The sequence below is a fragment of the Haemaphysalis longicornis genome, unplaced genomic scaffold (assembly GCF_048455015.1).
Source record: "Haemaphysalis longicornis isolate Haplotype H1 unplaced genomic scaffold, Haemaphysalis longicornis Haplotype H1 scaffold_20, whole genome shotgun sequence".
In the NCBI taxonomy this organism is placed as follows: domain Eukaryota; kingdom Metazoa; phylum Arthropoda; class Arachnida; order Ixodida; family Ixodidae; genus Haemaphysalis; species Haemaphysalis longicornis.
This window is the reverse complement of record NW_027526296.1, coordinates 7,657,469-7,676,642: the sequence shown is the minus strand read 5'-3', so window position 1 is coordinate 7,676,642 and position 19,174 is coordinate 7,657,469. Positions and strand designations below refer to the sequence as shown.

Here is a 19,174-nt window from a genome sequence, read left to right as displayed (position 1 = left end):
ATCCTCTTTTTTAGTACTCGGATGGGATACGGTGGTACATTTGACGTTCGTCCACTTTCTTACGCCATGCCTAGGGAGTACATTTTTTTATTTAGGCACTTTAGGGGGCAAATTACTTGTTAAAAACTCCATTTCCGGCTAGTTTCCATTTACAGTGTATGCACTGAGGAGTAAAATGAGGGAACTGAGTGAAACAGCATGTGCGGTACCGCTAAGATGAGTTCGCTGCCTCACGGCCGTCATCCTATGACTTTGGGCATCAGCTTGCAAACCTAGTTTGGCTTAACCCTGGTGGGTAGGTGGACGGAAAAGCATTGGTGATAGTTGGAACAGGGGCCTGGATAAGGCTTACATTTTTGTGGGGCCAGCTCGATGCCTTAGCTATACGTATGAACCACGGGGTTGGGGTTATTGAAACGGACCTGAGGACCTTCCATGGTGGTTTAACTGGTATTCAGGTTGTGTGCAGGTGCTCTGGAGGTCTTTGTGAAACGTACGGTTACTGAGGACCTAGAGAGGCTCGAATAAGGCAGCGACACAGCCCTCGCCTCCTATGCGGAAGGTGCCGTGGTCTAATTTTAGGGGGCAAATTACTTGTTAAAAACTCCATTTCCGGCTAGTTTCCATTTACAGTGTATGCACTGAGGAGTAAAATGAGGGAACTGAGTGAAACAGCATGTGCGGTACCGCTAAGATGAGTTCGCTGCCTCACGGCCGTCATCCTATGACTTTGGGCATCAGCTTGCAAACCTAGTTTGGCTTAACCCTGGTGGGTAGGTGGACGGAAAAGCATTGGTGATAGTTGGAACAGGGGCCTGGTTAAGGCTTACATTTTTGTGGGGCCAGCTCGATGCCTTAGCTATACGTATGAACCACGGGGTTGGGGTTATTGAAACGGACCTGAGGACCTTCCATGATGGTTTAACTCGTATTCAGGTTGTGTGCAGGTGCTCTGGAGGTCTTTGTGAAACGTACGGTTACTGAGGACCTAGAGAGGCTCGAATAAGGCAGCGACACAGCCCTCGCCTCCTATGCGGAAGGTGCCGTGGTCTAATCCCCGTCCTGCCAGGCCCCTATTGGATTTTTCAAGGGATTAACGCAAGTAAAGCTGCCTCTACCCTTCAAAGGGGTCCCTGATTTTTGAATATCGGCCTCGAAATTCTGCGGTTGGAAAAATCTGGCGGGCGTGTCCTGCCGGACGCGGTAACCCAGTTGAACTTTCGCCATGGCGGTGGAAGTCAATATGTGAATTCGTGCGTGTGCCTTGGCTCCAGGCACGTACAGTGAAATCGGTAAACGCGATACGCCGGCCCGGCGCTCGGCCCTTGTGCGAGTCTGCAACTTTGGGAAAGTTGACTCGATTTGTACGGGAAATCACCACATAGAACGGGGGGTGGTGCTCGAAAATGTGCGATTGGTGGTGGTAACTGTCCCTCGCAAAAGCAGGGAAAGTGCGAATTGACTCCATTGTTGGGGCCGGAACGTGCGGCGGCAATCCTTAGTCGGAAGAGGCCAGGGTGTAAATGTTGCCGAGTAACTGCCCCAAAGTGGTTCAAATAGAAGTGAGTGTGGTGCGCGTCAACGGTAAAGTGATAAGTCGGAACATGTGATTGCGGTGGCTTCATCAACAGGCCGGGGGTGCGGCAAACCCCTCTAACCTATGCGGGGAATGTGCCGGCTGAACCAGTCGATCCATGCACGCCTAGGGAAGTGATGAACCTCTGTTACCTAAAAATTACTAAGGGGAGGGTAGAGGCCTACTGAGGATTCTGCAGACCTAGCTCTCCACATGACCTCTAACGTCCTCGCGCTTCCCGGTTCATAACGGCGAATATTCCAGCAAGGGGGCGAAGTTAGGCCAATCGTTATCACCCAATTCTCTGAGGCGCATTCACCGGCAGTGATGGAGGTGGTAATAACAAGAAAGTGTACTCTCAGGGGCACGCGCGTATAGTGTGTGGTCGTCCCATTCCCCTCACGTGAAATACAGAATGGCGTTAAGTCGGCTCTGGCAGTAGAATGCCACAAGAGGAGCTGGGTACGTCATCGATGCGAATAGGTTGTCAGGGACGCATTAGACATCTGCTCTGTTCTCTGCCCGTCAGAACGTTGGTTACACGTCCGGCACTACCAGTGATTTATGGAATGATAAGGGTTATGTTACGGGTGGGTGGACGGTAATCTTTCCTGGAGGAGCGATTCTCCAGCTAGCCGCCCCTACGGCTCCGGTAAGTGTGACTTACATGGCTTTACTGGTTTACCTATACCTAATTTCTCGGGGATGTCACAACGTCATCTCTCACCCTTCTCAGTGACGAAAGGAGCCCCTAGTCATTTTATGATTGCAGTAATTGAAACAAGCTTCTCTGTCTAGGGGAACGTAAACTTTGTACAACCCTTTGGAACCAAGCCTTGTACCAAGCATTGCCTTGTGTGTGAATCCAAAGGCGCGGCACAAAGGCACAACCGGACGTTACCTCGGTTGTTAAGGAGAGCCGTTGAGTAGCAACAGGCACCATAATCTGTAGCATAGTGTGCAACCAGCCCACTATGTCGGCGACACTTAACAGGCTCTTGGTAGCGGAATCTGCACTCTCCTCCTTCGCCTGATGGGACAGTGGTAGAGAGTGCACACATGGAATGATCTGCCAAAAAGTGGGCTGGAACACGTAATCATTGTGTTTGTTCCCTTGTTAGCAGTGTCTTTGCCGCTGTACTCCTAACGCGCCATTTACGACACTGAGTTTGAACGAAAGCTTCAATGTCTTTCTTTTGAGGCCTTCGTCGCTATGATCCTTCCAGTCAAGTGAAAGGCCGCGGAAATCTTTTTGTTTTTTTGGCCACATACACGTGCGTTTTTTTTTTTCTGTGGCTCACATTAGCAGCCCTTGTTTGGTAGAGGAATGTGGCTTTCTCACTTTTTGTTGTTGCAGCTGCCGGTGAGGACAACTACTGTGTACCTGGCCTGCAGCATCAGAGTATTTTGTTGACCCTCCCGCCCGTTGCCGCAAAAAAGGCACTTTACTTGTGACTGGTACGCCTTGATGCCGTCAGACCAGTTGTGTCACAACTGTCACCTCATCTTCGCTTCATGCATTCCGCAGATCCCTTCGGGAATTGTTGTACAACCATTTTTTCGCTTATGAGTTTTTACTGGCCGGAGAGATCGCCCGTGATCTGTTTCACCGCCAGAAGGGGGGCAACCTGCGTGAAAGTTTTTATTGGAGTCACTCGTAGGGAAATCAAACGTTTCCTGCACTGCTTTGCCTTTTATCACAATGAGCCAGTACTTTTCAGACCTTTTTAGGAGGAGGTACAGCGCCCTTTTCATATTTTTCATTACAACATAGGTTTCATGAGCCTTACGGTGTCACTGTCTTCTGGTTATTTTTACGACCCTATGGCTATCCTTCCGAACTTTCTCGGGCCTGCTGAGTTGCTCAAAGACGCTTCCTTTTCCTCTTCTCTTCAATACCCAGTCATAGGAAGGTATTGACGCGGGGGCCTTACATGGTCCGTCCTTTTTATAGTACTCCTTACTGTCTTCCATAAGTCTTTTGGGTGCCTGTGTTTGTCGTATCACTGCGCCAAAATGACTGTTTATATCTCCTTCTTCCTAGTGCGATAAATAGTTGATTAGAAGGACACTAAAGTTTTGCTCATCGTACCTACTAATGTAATAAGGGTTATGTTTGAGCTAGGCTACGCTCTGAAATCGTGCGATAGCCTCGCGAAACCTTCAAACAGCTCAAACCTTTGCACGAAGGCGCTCTTATCGGACGTATCACGTCGTGATAGGCTTTTTTGAGGGATGCATCTGTGAGAAAACACTATTTGCTCATCCGTAACGTGTACATGTAGTACTATCTATGCTTCCCCTTTACGCTTCACACGGGCGAGGATGGCGCGTTCACCCGGTGCTGGCTCTTTAACTTGCAGGAGCGCGACTTGTAGATGAGGTCTCGTGTACCGTCGAAAGCAAAAGCAGGCTTTAGTGAAGTTTCAAGCCCCACATTGTGTGCACGTTTAGTGATTACCCCAGCTAGCTGCCACAGAAATTTGGCAAGATTCACCCGTGGTAACCGAGCGGGAACGCATCAGCATGTGGATGAGTCAGGCTAACCAGGCATCAGTCAAATTTTTATATGTGTGAAGTGCTGTCTTACGCATGGCAAACGGCCGGTTGCGCGGTTTACGAATAGCCTGTTTTATGCTGATTTGTTCTGCTACAGAAGATGCCCGTGCTGTTTTATAATGCCGAATGTGGCCTCATTTGGCTGCTTGTGGGAAGAACTGGTCTGCTGTGAATTATTGTTACACAGCACGTTTTCTGACCATGTATTGCTGCGAGTTGGGAATGCGTAGGCTGAATTGAATAGGTGTACAGAGTTTAATAACAAACAATATTGCCATTTTAAATGGGCCTAAATTTTATCATAACTGTTGGAACGTTCGACGACGATAAGGACGACGCAAGCAGCGCGCGCAACAGACCCAGAGATGAAGAAGAAGACGACCGAGAGGCGACGAGATGGTTGCATAGATGAACGGTTCCCTGTACATAATGTAAATACATGTGCTTTTCCTAGACGACGGCCTCCTCCCTTGCCTCCTTGGACGTTTTCCACATGGTGCTGAAACCCGGGACGTCTAGCCACACGACGAGGTGAGCCATGCAGCGGAATTCAATCCTTCGACCGCCATGCTCACCCCGAAGCGAGGAGGAGGCGTCGAGATAGTGGAACCGGCTTCGCATTGCCCAGAACAGCCTTCTCGAATTCCATCGAAAGCTTATCGCTGAAGTGACGCTCACTCTTGAGAAGGCCAGAGACGTCGAGGCCGCTGTTTCGATGGCGAGGCTCCAGCACAGCGTCGACCGACTTGCTGCTGTCAGCGAGAAGCTGGATGCCCTTGCTTCCGAAACCACCACTGACGGCCAACACAACGATGCCTTACAGTCTGTTAAAGAAGCATACATAATTATCCGCTACCTAGAACAAAGACTTTACGGACGAGAAGCCATCGCCCCACAGGACCGAAATCTCGCCAAAGAGGACAGAAGGCAACACCTACCGCATTATGAATCGAGTCCTACAAGCGAGAGTAACCAGCCTGAGGAGGAAACCGAAACCTGCAGGAAGCCAACGGCTTCGACGACATCGATTGGCGTTCCAGTAACAGGTCATCTACCACGACAGTGTTCAAACGTCCCTGCATCAACAACCCCAACGACACCGTGTGCTCCAAGAAATTATGGTTCGGCTGAGACAGCGCTTGACGTATGCCAAGCCATTGTGTATCCCTCTCTCAGAATTGAAAACACGACGATACTGGAAACGGCACGTCAGGAGCAGAAAGCTGGTCGTGAAGGGCTTCCGCAGTCTACTTCGGACACTTCAGCACCAAAAGAAAACATCATTGAGGATGTGGAAGCTTTCCAAGCTGCGGCCAGTGAAACTTACGTATCTCAAGCTATTGAGTGTGCTCTTTTTTGTGAGTATCCACCGTGGGACATCCTGCAGACTCTATGCGAAATAACCTTGGCATTTTCCATTTCCGCTATATCGCATTTTCCGCTATAAGCTTTTGGAACACTTTAAGCATTGACCTTAAAAACTCTAAATCCTTGTTCTTCTTTAAAAAGCATTTGCGCATGCATTTATTGGAATAAAAGGAATTGGGCTATGCCACTACTACCGGTTTTGGTTGTGAACACTTCTGGCATCTTGTTTTTTTTGTTTTTGTTTGCATGTAACCATGTATGAAGTATTTCGAACAAAAATATATTGTACTTTATTTTTTCAATTTTTTGTATTTTTCTTGAATTGTTTGCTCTCATTTGGTCTGTGCAGTATACACAGATGACCCATATTCTAGGTATACTTTGCTATTGTGTGCTTTTGATGTGTTTCTGTATCGCCCACTATTTTTTTTCCGTTACGTGCTAATGGATTGCTGAATTCCGACTACGTCTTTTTATATGATCGCCCTTTATGGTGTAGAAGCATAGGAGGTCCCGCACACGGTTTCTTACCTTGGGACCTTCTCTTGTATACTTACATTAAGTAATCACACATTATTGCATTTTTGAAATAAACTTTGAAACTTTGAAACCTTTATGAGGGGCAAGATGCGAGACAAGATGACGATTGGCTGGGCGAAACAGTCGAAACAAGTGCAACCGACGACAACAAGAACTCATCGTCGCGAGACAAGCCTGACACTACCTCGGAGAGGTGTGGATGCGGAAGAAGGGCGTACGCCGTGAGGCATGGGACCGGGATAAATGTGCAGCAGCTAATACCAGACGATGGCAAGGCTGCAAGATACGAACGGCTTGAAATCCCTGACCTTAAAGGCTCGGACTCCTGGAGAACCGTACTCGTTCACGCCAGCTTCGGGGACACTGCCAACTTCTACGAATCCTCTTGTCCAGAAAACGGGCCAGCTGAAAATACCGCCGTTAGCCTGATGACATCCGTGATCAACAAGGCGACTAGAAGTGTTTGGAAATCAAGAAAACCTGGAGCGCGCTGTACCGCAACGGCGTGCGCTGCACAGGGTGTGGGCCTTCAAGGTTTCAACCATCATGTCGGCTACAAATTCAAGGTGTCAATGAAGCTGCATGTGAAGTCAGCGCTCACTCTGACCTACAGGAAAAGATATTACTGGGACTCATCACCTGGCCTGCTCATCATGAGGAAAGCCACACAGAAAGCGAGGCGAAAGGCGAAGTCTAGGCGAAAGGGGAGGCCGAAAATAAGAAAAAAAGAAGAATAACTATAAAAGGCGTTTCGACAATAGGTGATAATCTTTAAAACCTTTGTAATGAGAAATTGGTGCAATCACTGGCCAACCCGCCCGTATGGCTGGTTCACGAATCATGGCCAGCAGCGGCCGCGAGAAGAAGAAGCAGAAGACTTGTCTGCCCGACATAGCCTGGACTGCCCGTTTCTGTGACTACGCTTCGCTACCAATAAACCCCCTTTCAATTGGTGGAGTGTGCGGGTCCATCTTAAAACCTGGAGCTTCGCAACCGGCGGCTGCCCACCACAATGTCCCACCAACCAGTCCATCTGCCTACTCCGGCGGGCCAGGTGCCACCGATTGCCTGCCCTGGAACCATACGCCCGCGGGACCCCGCTTCGTTCAGCGGCCTAGACGATCGTGGCGCGGAAGACTGGCTTTCTACCTTTGAGCGCATCAGCACGCACAACAAGTGGGACGACGCCATGAAATTAAACAACGTGGGCTTCTCTTTTACGCATCTCGCCGAAATTTGGTTCAATAACCATCGTCGAGAGATAAGTAGCTGGGCCGAGTTCAAGGAAAGGTTTATGAAAGCTTTCGGGCGACTCGAAGTGCGCAAGCTTCAAACAGAACAGCGTTTACGAGTACGGGCTCAGAAAACTGGAGAAGACTTCACGAGCTACATAGAAGATGTAGTAGACCTTTGCAAGCGCGTGGACCCCAGCATGTTGGAAACTCAGAAGTTAAAACATATCCTTAAAGGTATCGACGACGACGCATTTCAGATGCTGCTTTCCAAGGATCCCCGGACCGTTAGCGACGTCATCAGACTCTGCCAAAGTTATGATGAGCTGCGCAAGCAAAGGGCCTTCACTCGGCGTCCACTCGCCCAAAATGAGCCGCTTGCGAGTTTAGCCGTTGACCTCGACGATCCATCTGTGTTGGTCCGTATAAAAGAGATTGTCCGCGAAGAGGTTGCTCGACAACTTTGCCACGCCGCTTCAAATACTACTCCGGAGCTGGGCCCTGTTCCTCAGTCTACTCTTCGGCATGTAGTTCAAGAACAGGTGGCGGAAGTGCTGCCTTCTTTTAGCCAGCAGACTCCCGTGGCTGCTCCGATTACTTTCGCCGACGTCGCGGGACGGCTTGCGCAGAGGAGAACGCCGTTCCGACTCCCGGCTGCACCAAGACCTCTTCCTCAGGCGCGGGTTTCAACTCAATCCATGAATCCCTGGCGTACTCCGGACAACCGGCCAATTTGCTTTTCGTGTCACTACCCAGGACATGTCGCACGTTAATGTCGCCGCCGCGTACTGCCTGCCAACGGTCCTCCACCGGAATGCCGCTATCCATATTACGGACCCACATACGGTTCCCCCCCGACGCTGCCCCAAACCGCTTCGGACTCGTACACGCCCTCGGCTTCCGACCGCCAGCCTTTCGCCGACCGTCGTTCTCAGTCCCCGCGCCGCCGCTCGCTTTCGCCGATGCGTCGTCGTTCCACTCCTGCCACAGAGGAAAACTGACAGCCGCAGTTCCGGAGGCAACAACTGCGTTGCCGTCAAAAAGTCCAAGCCCTCCACTGTCTCCCGCAAATGTTATTGACGTGTCAGTCGGAGGTGTCACGACTGCTGCGTTGGTCGATACCGGAGCAGCAGTTTCCGTGATTCGAGCCGATCTCTCCGCAAAATTCGTAAAGTTATGACGCCTCTCTGTGGACTATCCTTACGAACCGCCGACTCCCAACCCGTTCATGCCTTGGCTGCATGTACGGCTCGCGTTTCCGTCCCGGGCGTAGTGTACGTCATTGAATTCATCGTGCTTCCCAACTGCTCTCATGACGTCATTCTGGGATGGGACTTTTTGTCTAGGCACAACGCCCTTATTGACTGTGCGCGTGCCGAAGTGGAATTTTCTGTCCTACCAGACGACGCCTATGACGATAATTCTGCGTCATCCGCCGCTAAACTGGTCGCAGCCGCAGACACGACCATTCCTCCCCAGTCCGCCGTTGTAGTGCCGCTATGTTGTACTTCTTTTGGGGATGCAACTGCCATTTTCACGCCATCCGAGGTCTTCCTCCGCCGCAGGTGCATACCGCTGCCTTTCGCTGTGCTGAAAATTCATTCTGGTGAAACTGGCATGATTGTTACCAACCCGTCCGCAAGCCCGTGCTCCTTGCTACGGGGAGAATGCCTTGGCACTGTCGAGCTCGTGGATTCCTGTCGGGTCGTTGACGTCCCAGACAATACGCCTGATCATGACATTTCCGCTTTTACCCCTTCGACGACGACACAGCTTTCCAACGACGTGTTTCATGCTTCAATCGATCACGCTCTCGAGCCCGCGCAGAAATGTCAACTTCTGGAACTCCTGTGCCATTTCCGTTTGTCGTTCGACTGCGCACAACCCTCGCTTGGCCATACCTCTATCGTAACCCATTCCATCGACACCGGATCGCATGCGCCGCTGCGGCAGCGACCGTATAGGGTGTCTCCTAGTGAGCGTCAAGTGATCGATGAGCAAGTACGTGACATGCTCCAACGGGACATCATTTGCCCATCGAACAGCCCATGGGCCTCCCCCGTTGTTCTCGTAAAGAAGGAGGACAGCTCGATTAGATTTTGTGTGGACTATCGGCGTCTAAACGGCATTACGCGCAAGGACGTCTATCCTCTACCACGCATTGATGATTCCCTCGATTGTTTACAAGGAGCTGAATTCTTTTCGTCCCTGGACTTACGCTCTGGATACTGGCAGGTGCCTGTAGCGGATGCTGATCGCCCGAAAACGGCCTTTGTAACCCCGGATGGCCTCTTTGAATTCAAGGTCATGCCGTTCGGGCTCTGTAATGCCCCTGCCACCTTCGAGCGAATGATGGACGGTGTGCTACGAGGTTTGAACTGGAAGACGTGCCTGTGCTATCTAGATGATATCGTTGTGTTTTCCCCTGACTTTGGAACGCACCTTGCACGTCTCCAGCAAGTACTTACCTGTATCACCAACGCCCAGCTACAACTCAACCTTAAAAAGTGCCACTTTGCAGCGCGTCAACTCACCATTTTGGGTCACGTCATGTCTAAGGATGGAATACTCCCGGACAAGAGCAAGTTGCGTGCTGTGGCCGAATTCCCGAAGCCGACAACTATGAAGGCTTTACGAAGTTTCATCGGCCTCTGCTCTTACTTCCGCCGCTTCGTACGGAACTTCGCGTCGATCATATCCCCGCTTACACGGCTTCTCGCTGACGGCGTCGGTGATCTATCGGCCTGGTCGCCAGCGTGCGATGACGCATTTACGACCTTGCGGCGCCTCCTCACTTCACCGCCTATCCTTCGGCACTTCGATCCGGGCGCTCCCACGGAGATCCACACTGACGCCAGTGGAGTTGGCCTCGCCGCAGTGCTGGCACAACGGAAACCTGGGTTTAGCGAGTACGTTGTCGCATATGCGAGTCGCACGTTGACAAAGGCGGAATTCAACTACTCCGTGACGGAAAAGGAATGTCTGGCCATTGTATGGGCGCTGGGAAAGTTTCGACCCTATTTGTACGGCCGACCTTTCGACGTCGTCATGGACCACCATGCGCTCTGCTGGCTGTCCTCCTTAAAAGATCCATGCGGGCGCCTCGGGCGATGGGCTCTTCGGCTTCAAGAGTTCGACATACGCGTCATTTATCGGTCGGGCCGAAAACATCAAGACGCTGACGCTCTGTCCCGATCGCCGCTTCCTCCTGAGGTTGCCTGTGTTTTGACTGAGGACAGCATTCTTTCTGCTCTCTCCTTGGAAGATTTATGCACTGAGCAACGCAAGGATCCATGGATCTCTTCCATTATTTCCGTCCTCTCTGGACCGTTCCCACACCAAGGATCCCGTGCTCTTCACAGACAAGCTTCCCACTTCGCACTGCGCGACGGCCCTCGATGAAGGACGCAAATGGCTTCTTGTTATCCCGCGCCATCGCCGTGCCGACATTTGTGCTTCCCTTTACGCCGACCCAACCTGTGGTCACGCGGGTGTCTTGAAGACGTACCATCGGGTCCGTTTGCGCTATTACTGGCGTGGCATGTACAACTTCGTTAAGAAGTACGTCCAGTCATGTGCCACGTGCCAGCGACGCAAGTCTCCTTCCGCTACTTCAGTCGGTCCCTTACAACCGTTACCATGTCCAGCGAAACCCTTCGACCATGTTGGCATTGACCTCTATGGACCTCTGCCCTGTACACCCGCTGGTAACCGGTGGATTATTGTCGGTATCGACCACCTGACGCGCTATGCCGAGACTGCTGCATTGCCAACGGCTGCAGCAGGAGACGTGGCTTCTTTTATTCTCAGTCACTTCATTTTGCGACATGGAGCGCCTCGCGAGCTCCTTAGTAATCGCGGACGCGTGTTCTTGCCCAAGTTGTTGAAGCACTGCTCAAGCCATGCCGCGTCGTGCATCGAACTACTGCCTATCACCCACAAACAAACGGCCTGACAGAACGCTTCAATCGCACACTAGGGGATATGCTCGCCAAGTAAGTCGCCGACGATCACCAGAACTGGGACCTCGTACTACCCTATGTCACCTACGCATATAATACCGCCACCCAAGCTACAACGGGTTTCTCCCCCTATTTTCTGCTCTACGGACGTGAGCCCTCGTGCCCTCTAGACACCATCCTACCCTACCGACCCGATCCTTCAGAGGGTACGCCCCTTTGTAATGCCACAAAACGCGCGGAAGACTGCCGACAACTGGCGCGACGTTTCACTGCCGAAGAACAGTGGAGACAAAAATATCATCATGATGACGTTGCTGCAGACCCCACCTATTTACCTGGCTCCCTGGTATGGCTTTGGGTGCCCTCTACTACACCGGGACTATCCAGCAAGCTACTGTCGAAATATCCCGGGCCTTACCGCGTCATTGAACGGGTTTCCCCAGTCAATTACGTTGTAGAGCCTACGACCCCTTCTGCGGTCCTCCGAAGGCGTGGTCGTGAAACCGTGCACGTGCAGCGTTTGAAGCCTTACCACGAACCGATCGTTTCTTCGGTGCCCTGACGCAACAGCCAGGATGGCCCTCTCTTCTCCGGGGGGGGGGGGGGTAATTGTAATGAGAAATTGGTGCAACCACTGGCCAACCCGCCCGTATGGCTGGTTCACGAATCATCGCCAGCAGCGGCCGCGAGACAGAAGAAGCAGAAGACTAGTCTGCCCGACATAGCCTGGACTGCCCGTTTCTGTGACTGCGCTCCGCTACCAATAAACCCCCTTTCACCTTTTATTAACAAACTGATTCTACATATACGCTTGAAGTTTACATGAAGGTGAATTTTGTCGTCTGTTCTGATTAACCCTACGTTTAGCAAAAACACTGAACACCTGATTTAAGATATAATAAAATAGATGTTTTGTAATACAAGGGCTGGTGGCAATATCAATGGTGTGATCATCATTGAATGGCGTTGCTGCCTGCTGTGTTCAGAACAAAACGCGTGATGCCGCACTGCACTAGACGATTGAGAACACCTTTTCTTCAATAATTTTTCATGGTCCCAAACAGTTACCCAAGACGTCACAGGAACCACGATAAAAACACCAATTGTTCTTTCTAACCGACACCAAAAAGGTTTGATTTGATAAAAATCAGCGTAAGAAAGACAATTATCCAAACGAAATATTACAATATACAATGCAAAAATGGTAATAAGCAAAACGCAGCGGTTACATTAAAAATATAATGTATTCATCGGATTGACAAGCAATGAAAGCTGAAGAAATGATTGACACGAATTGACAAAAAATGAAAACCCGCAAAAACCGCAAAAAGAGTAGTAAGAACGTGTAAGAGTCGAGCTGTGTAAACACCCGCCTTTTCACACAATAAAAATGTGGAATGGGCGGAGTCAGCACACTCATTCGTTTAAATAGCGTAAATAAATGCATTCCGTCGCAACGTATTTTCACAAGTCAAAAATAGCAAAAATACTTTATATCTTTACTTAGGTAACCAAAGTGCTAGAGGCATTAGAGAGGGGAGTGGGTTATAATGCTCAAAAACATAGTACAAAATAGAGCACAAAAATGAAAATCAGAACAAAAACAGGAAAATACAATGTAATACAACACGTCCGATTAGATAATGTTAGCTACTGCAGTTTTAAAACGTTGGTGGTCCAAAATCGTTGCCGTGGTTAAGGGTAGGTGGTTCCATTCTTGGGATTTACGGTACGAATGTCGCAGGAAAAGTATTCGTTTAGTAAGGTAGAAAGCCAACTCCATGGACATGATTTATGCTGGCTGAAATGAACCGAGAAGCCAGAATGAGTTCATCGCGTACCTGGCTGTGGTAGAAAAGCTTATGAAATCGACATAAGCAAAATATTTTTCTAGGAGATGCTAAGGAAGGTAAGCCGAGTATGGATTTTATAGTGCTTATGCCAGAAGTCAGGCTGTGTTTGGAAAGTAAAAAACGAACAGAGTTATAATCAACCATTTCAAGCGAACGTGTTTGGTCTTCTTGGTTAGGATCCCAAACTGATGCGGAATATTTTAGTTTGGAGTGGATAAGTATTTTGTAAAGCGTCAGTTTTATGTTGAGAGAGCCTGTGAAAAATGTTGACGTACGTAACCAAGCATGCGATTAGCAGTATTAATTCGGCACGCAATATGCGCGGACCAAGTGAGATCGGTAGTATTATGTATTCGAAGATATTTTTAAGCTGTGACATATTTCAACCGAGCGTCATACTGATAAGAGTCCAATATAGAGTTATTTCTAGATACGCTAAGAAACTTGCGTTTTCTGATGTTAAGTGCCATTACCCGTGTTTGGCACTACATAGGAATAGCGTTCAGGTGGTATTGAAGGATTATTAGGCCGTTGTGTTAAGATATTTTACGAAAAAGGACACAAGCTGCGGCAAACAAGTGAATATCAGGAGTAACGGGTAACGGTAGGTCAATATTGTAGATAAGAAATAGCAGCCGAACCAGAACAGATCCTCGAGGGACGCCTGATAAGACGTCTGTTCCCGTTGAGACGTTATCGCTACCCTAAAAAAACAAAGAAGGGTTAAAAAACATTGAAGCCAAAATAAAAGTTCTTTTTCGAGATTAGGATTATGTAGTTTGTAAAGTAGAAACTTGTGACATACTTTACCAAACTCTCCTGAAATATATAGGAAAATGCAATCCGCAATAGATTAAGATGAAGAATACTGTCTAGTCTGTGTGTTAATGATACAATTTGAATTCGCAAAAATAATTCTTCGTAGAACCAATTCATCATTTCGAAAAAATAAGGTAGATTGAGGAAAGCATGTCATTCAACCTGCCATTTAACTGAGCCTGCCATTTAAAACTTGCCTTTAGATTGAACTAACGAATGAAAAATTATTTTCCCCTGAACGTCCCTCAATAACCCGAAAAAAACAAAGTATCTCAAAAAGAACGCTGGAAACAGCAACAATATTGTTACAAGAAGCAAAAGACGACGGTACAAACGCCGACCAATTAGGGGCAACACGTGGTCTAGTTGAGTACTGTCATGACTACCATGTACATACTGTCAACAAATTCCTCATCATCCTCAGCCATCCTTTGTCTGATTTGCTCTACCTTTGTAATTTATAAAATAATATCAGGTAAATTGCCCTGTCATCTTTCATTGTCTGAGGTAACATATGCATTCGATGTACTCGCGCGAATAGAGATATCTGCCGAACAGAATTTAAATCCAAGAACACAAAAGAATGAACCCGTAAGAAGCCTAGAAATTAGCTTAAGAAACCATAAAGTAGGCACCTTATTTACCTTCCCCACGACAGGAAGAAAGAAATAAAAGAGGTTCGATTAAGGGCATAAATAACAAGTAAACATTGCAAAAGCGCTAAGCGTGTATTCAAATTATTTTCTAAAACGGTCTAACTGGCTGGTTCAAATTTTTTTTCTTCGCAAAAGCGTCATATGGCATGACCATCAAGCAAACTTTACAGAAGCCAAACAATTTCACAACACCCCAGCAAGTATTAGTTTATCTGAGGAAATTGCAGTCATGCATCCTACGCGTGTTACTTAACAAGTAGGGCAAGCAAACCCCGTTAAGAACAATTCAAATAGCATAAAAACTGTGACAGCTATGCCCCGCATTGTTACCGCAAAAAGAAGCGTAGCTTCTATAGGTGACACGTAAGATGGATATAACGGCGTAAGAAGCTAAACTAGGTCACCGCAATACAAAAAGAAGGGATACAGAACTGACAAAATCAGAAATGCGCAACCTATGTATCTCAATCCTGAAACATCAGAAAAGAGTCCTCAAAAGAATTATTAAAGTATAAATAAAAAAATCGTATATCCGGAACAACAATACAACACCTTGCACGTGCACAAATTTGCAGTTGTGGTAGAATAATTGACTTAGTCGAAATAATTAGGTACATACGATAATTCGTTAAACCAAATTACACAAAACTAATAAACAACTCGTCGATTAAAAGCGGTGTAAAAGATACGCATTCGTGGAAAAATCTGTACCGTTCCCTTGCTTCGGCTGTCAGATCGTCTGTGGTGTATTACGTCTGATTACTATGTTTCGGCAATCAGACGGGCAGTTTGTTTGCCTTGTTTTTTGATTTTTACTTTTTTTATAGTTATTGTGTGCCTGTGTCTCTGTGCTGGTGAACTGCCGTATTGAGAGCTGTCTAACAGACAACGACGCAGCCTTTTGCAGAAATGCTTTGCTCAAAAACGTTCTAGGATGCTCATTTATGTCTGTAATAACTTGTGTTGAGGAATGAGTGATTTTCAAATGAAAACTCCAGAAAACCTATTTATTTTAAAATCAATATATAGTAATGCCACATATTAACGCAGTGGTACAGATGAATTGCTGAAGGAAAACAGAATGCTGGTGTATGTTGATGAAAAATTTCAAATTACAGATAACATTTAACGATGAACACTATGCACGAAAAAAATGACAGTTAGCCCAGCGCTGGCTGCATGCAATAGCATCTGCGGGCGTTTGTACAGGACAGCTTTCGACCCCCTCGTTTTATATACTACCAATTTTGTTATATTTGCTCTTAGGACGCAAGAAACTGGTTGAAGTTATGCTACGTGTAATAATGAGTTCGCAAACCATACCAGCAGCCATGATGTTTTATTGTTTTCATTAGGTCTCATGACGGTCTCCACGGGTTGTTGGTGTGATGGTTACACATGCACCCACACCGATTATGACTGCCCTTTACCGAAAAACGATAAGCCCCAAGTCCAGTTACAAGTTTACAACAAAGGACTTCATAAATGCCTGCCTGTGGCCACTTCAAACCCAGAGGACTGCTGGGGTAATATATTCCCCTCCATCAAGAAGTGCACGTGCTGCTGCTTGTAAGTACCCAAGCTAAGAATACCGCACCTTTATTAACAGCGAAGCTGCTTTGCAAATCGTAATTTTTTTGCCCGCAGTTACAAATACCAAAAAATTCTGTATCGTGTGGACGTGAGCGCGGGCCTCGCGGCGACCGCGCGGCAGAGAACACAACCAAGAAAATGCCTAACGCTCGTGTGTGCGTGCCTCACGACGACCTCCCAGCGTCCCCAGCGTATGTTTGTGAAGCGAAGCATGCCCATTAAGGCAGATTCGCGAATGTTTCGCAAACAAAAGCTCCAGTATTCGCCTTAATCGTGGCAATACTTGCTCGGAACGAGCAAAACTCCAGCGTTTGCCGTAATCGTGGCACCACATGGTCGGAACGTATGCCGCTCCGAGGTGATTTCCGGTGATTATCACTCCAAAAAATACAAAAAGCTCCAACTTATTGCAACAATGATGGTTTAAAGGTCATGCATCATGCAGGCCGTTAACATGCCCTTGCCCCGCACGGGGCACCTTGAGCAATCTTGGTGACGGTACTGGCGATACCGCGGACCCCGAGCCCCCCAACATAAGCTGTGTCCTACCGTGGTGATGTGTTTTTAAGGTGAAGTGTAGAAACCTCTAACGGTGGCCGTCGGAGCCTTGGTCAAGCTCCGGCCGATGGGCTCCCTGCCTGTCTACCAGGCAGGGAGATCCGGGATTTCTTTGACTACCAGGGTAAGGTCAAAGGAGAAAGTACCCCGTCTCCCTGCTTTTATACTATGATATATGGCTTCCAAATTTTCCAAATACAAAGATCGGCCCCCTAAAAGGGGCCGCACTGAAGTATCCTTTCCTCCGTTGCCAACGACGAGATTCCCAAAGCCGGAAAACTATGCTAGGTTTTTCGTAATCGAATCTGTTGATGCGTCGAACCCCCTTGCCACAAAGTCTGTCTTCCTGATCTCCAAATTTCTTGAGGGCATTGTTGGTCAGTCCTACAAAGCCAAAAAACTCAGAACAGGAGACGTTCTTGTAGAAGTGAATAACAAGCAACAAGCTACAAATCTCTTGACTCAAACTCGCATCGTTGATCTCGACATCAGGGTCACACCACACCGCAGCCTTAATAGCTCCCAGGGTGTGATCTCTGAGTCAGATCTAATGAATGAAACTGACAACGATTTTTTGGAAGGCCTTAAGGACCAAGGTGTGACAGCAGTGAGGCGTATCATGATTCGTAGAGATAACAAGGAAATCCTAACAAAACATGTAATATTGACTTTTGACGATTCCACAGTTCCTGAATCAGTAAATGCAGGTTTCATTCATTGCCCCGTCAGGCCATACATCCCCAACCCTCGCCGGTGTTTTAAATGCCAGCGGTTTGGGCATGGCACTACCGCCTGCCGTGGTCGACTAACATGCGCCAAGTGCGCACAACACGATCATCCATCAGACAACTGCCCATCGCAAACCCTCATGTGTGCTAACTGCCAGGGGCCCCACGGGGCCTACTCTAGAACATGCGAGAAATTCAAACAGGAGAAGGAGATCATCAAGGTGAAAGTCACTGAGAACCTTACCTTCCCGGAGGCGCGAAAGAGGTTCGCCTCTTTCCCCCTGGGGAGGTACGCTGACGCAGCTCGCCGGGGGGCGGAGCGGCGTCTCGTTTCCGCAGGGACCCAGTTCAGCGAGTCTGACCTGGTCCCTTCCCCGCCCCCCCCCCCTGGGTTGCCTCTGGCAGCCCAACCCGCCATCACGCCGCTTGCTGAGGCAGCAGCGGTTGTGGTGGCAACCTCTTCCGTCGGGACCGGTGCCGCTCCCGCCTCTGTCTCCCCATCCTGCAGTGCGTTGGAGGGTACCGAGGTGATGGACACCACGGGCCCCGCACCAATTCCCACCGCCACCGCACCGCCCGTGCCACCTCTGGCGCCCCGGACGCCCTCTGCGGTGGCGGCTCAAACGAAGGGCTCCCGAGGGGGAGCCAAGTCCGGGGGGCCCGTTCCGTCGGGCACCCCTCGGACATCCGACGACGAGATGGATGTCGGGCCGTTCCTGCCTGCAACGCAGCGCAAGGAGCGGCCTCCGACGCCCAAGCCAGCAGCAGAAAGGCCAAAAAGCCAAATCTTAGAGTAACAGCCCCGAAAGACACATGAACACACATACACAGACTTCAGTAGCTTTTAAATCTCCATAATGGGAAGAGAAAATATTACTCAATGGAACTGTAGAGGCGTCATTAAAAATCTTGATGATGTCCATGAGATATTGCATTCGAACCAGCCAAGTGTGATGTGTCTTCAGGAGACGCATTTGCATCCCAATCACGCAAATTTCCTAAATAGGTACATGGTATTCAGAAAGGATAGGGCTGGCTGCACACAATCTTCAGGCGGTGTAGCCATAATAGCCCGGAAATCCCTAGCATGCCACCCTATCGCTCTCAATACCGTCCTTGAGGCTGTAGCAGTACGCACAATAATTTTTAATAGGTTGATAACGGTATGCTCCATTTACATTCGTCCTGATTATGCACTTTCGAGCTCTGACTTCGAAGCGCTGGTCGACCAGCTGCCCGAACCGTACATCCTAACACGCGACCTTAATGCACACAACTCTCTTTGGGGCTCCTCCAGAACGGAGGCCCGAGGTCGCCTGATTGAGAAATTTCTTACATCTTAAGGAGCATGCCTTTTCAACAAAAAGCAGCCTACATACCATAACTTAGGACATAATACATATTCCCATCTCGACTTGGCTATTGGTTCTGCAATTCTCTTTCCATGTCTTGAGTGGGGCGTGGGAACTGACCCATATGGTAGTGACCACTTCCCCACTTCCCTAACATATATAGGTAAAGGCCCATGCAGTCCATCTTCCCATAATAGGTTTAAAGAATCAAAAGCAAACTGGAGTAGATTCACAGAAACATCTAAACTACACCACACAACCGTAGAACACCTACACGTGGAGGAAGCATCCCAACTCATCACGGCGCACATCCTTGATGCTGCCGAAAAGTCCATTCCCCACGGCTCCAGCGCTCCGCGCAACCAAAGGAGGCCGTGG

The 19,174-nt window shown here is 48.7% G+C and overlaps 1 long non-coding RNA gene across 1 annotated transcript in view; it reads left to right on the top strand.

Annotated features, from left to right (window-relative positions):
- LOC144172278 (uncharacterized) overlaps positions 1-19,174 on the top strand; it is an 84,342-nt gene that overhangs the window by 47,809 nt on the left and 17,359 nt on the right. Inside the window, exon 2 of the long non-coding RNA XR_013322990.1 lies at positions 15,921-16,134. This is a non-coding gene — a long non-coding RNA (uncharacterized LOC144172278). The remainder of the gene's footprint in view (positions 1-15,920; positions 16,135-19,174) is intronic.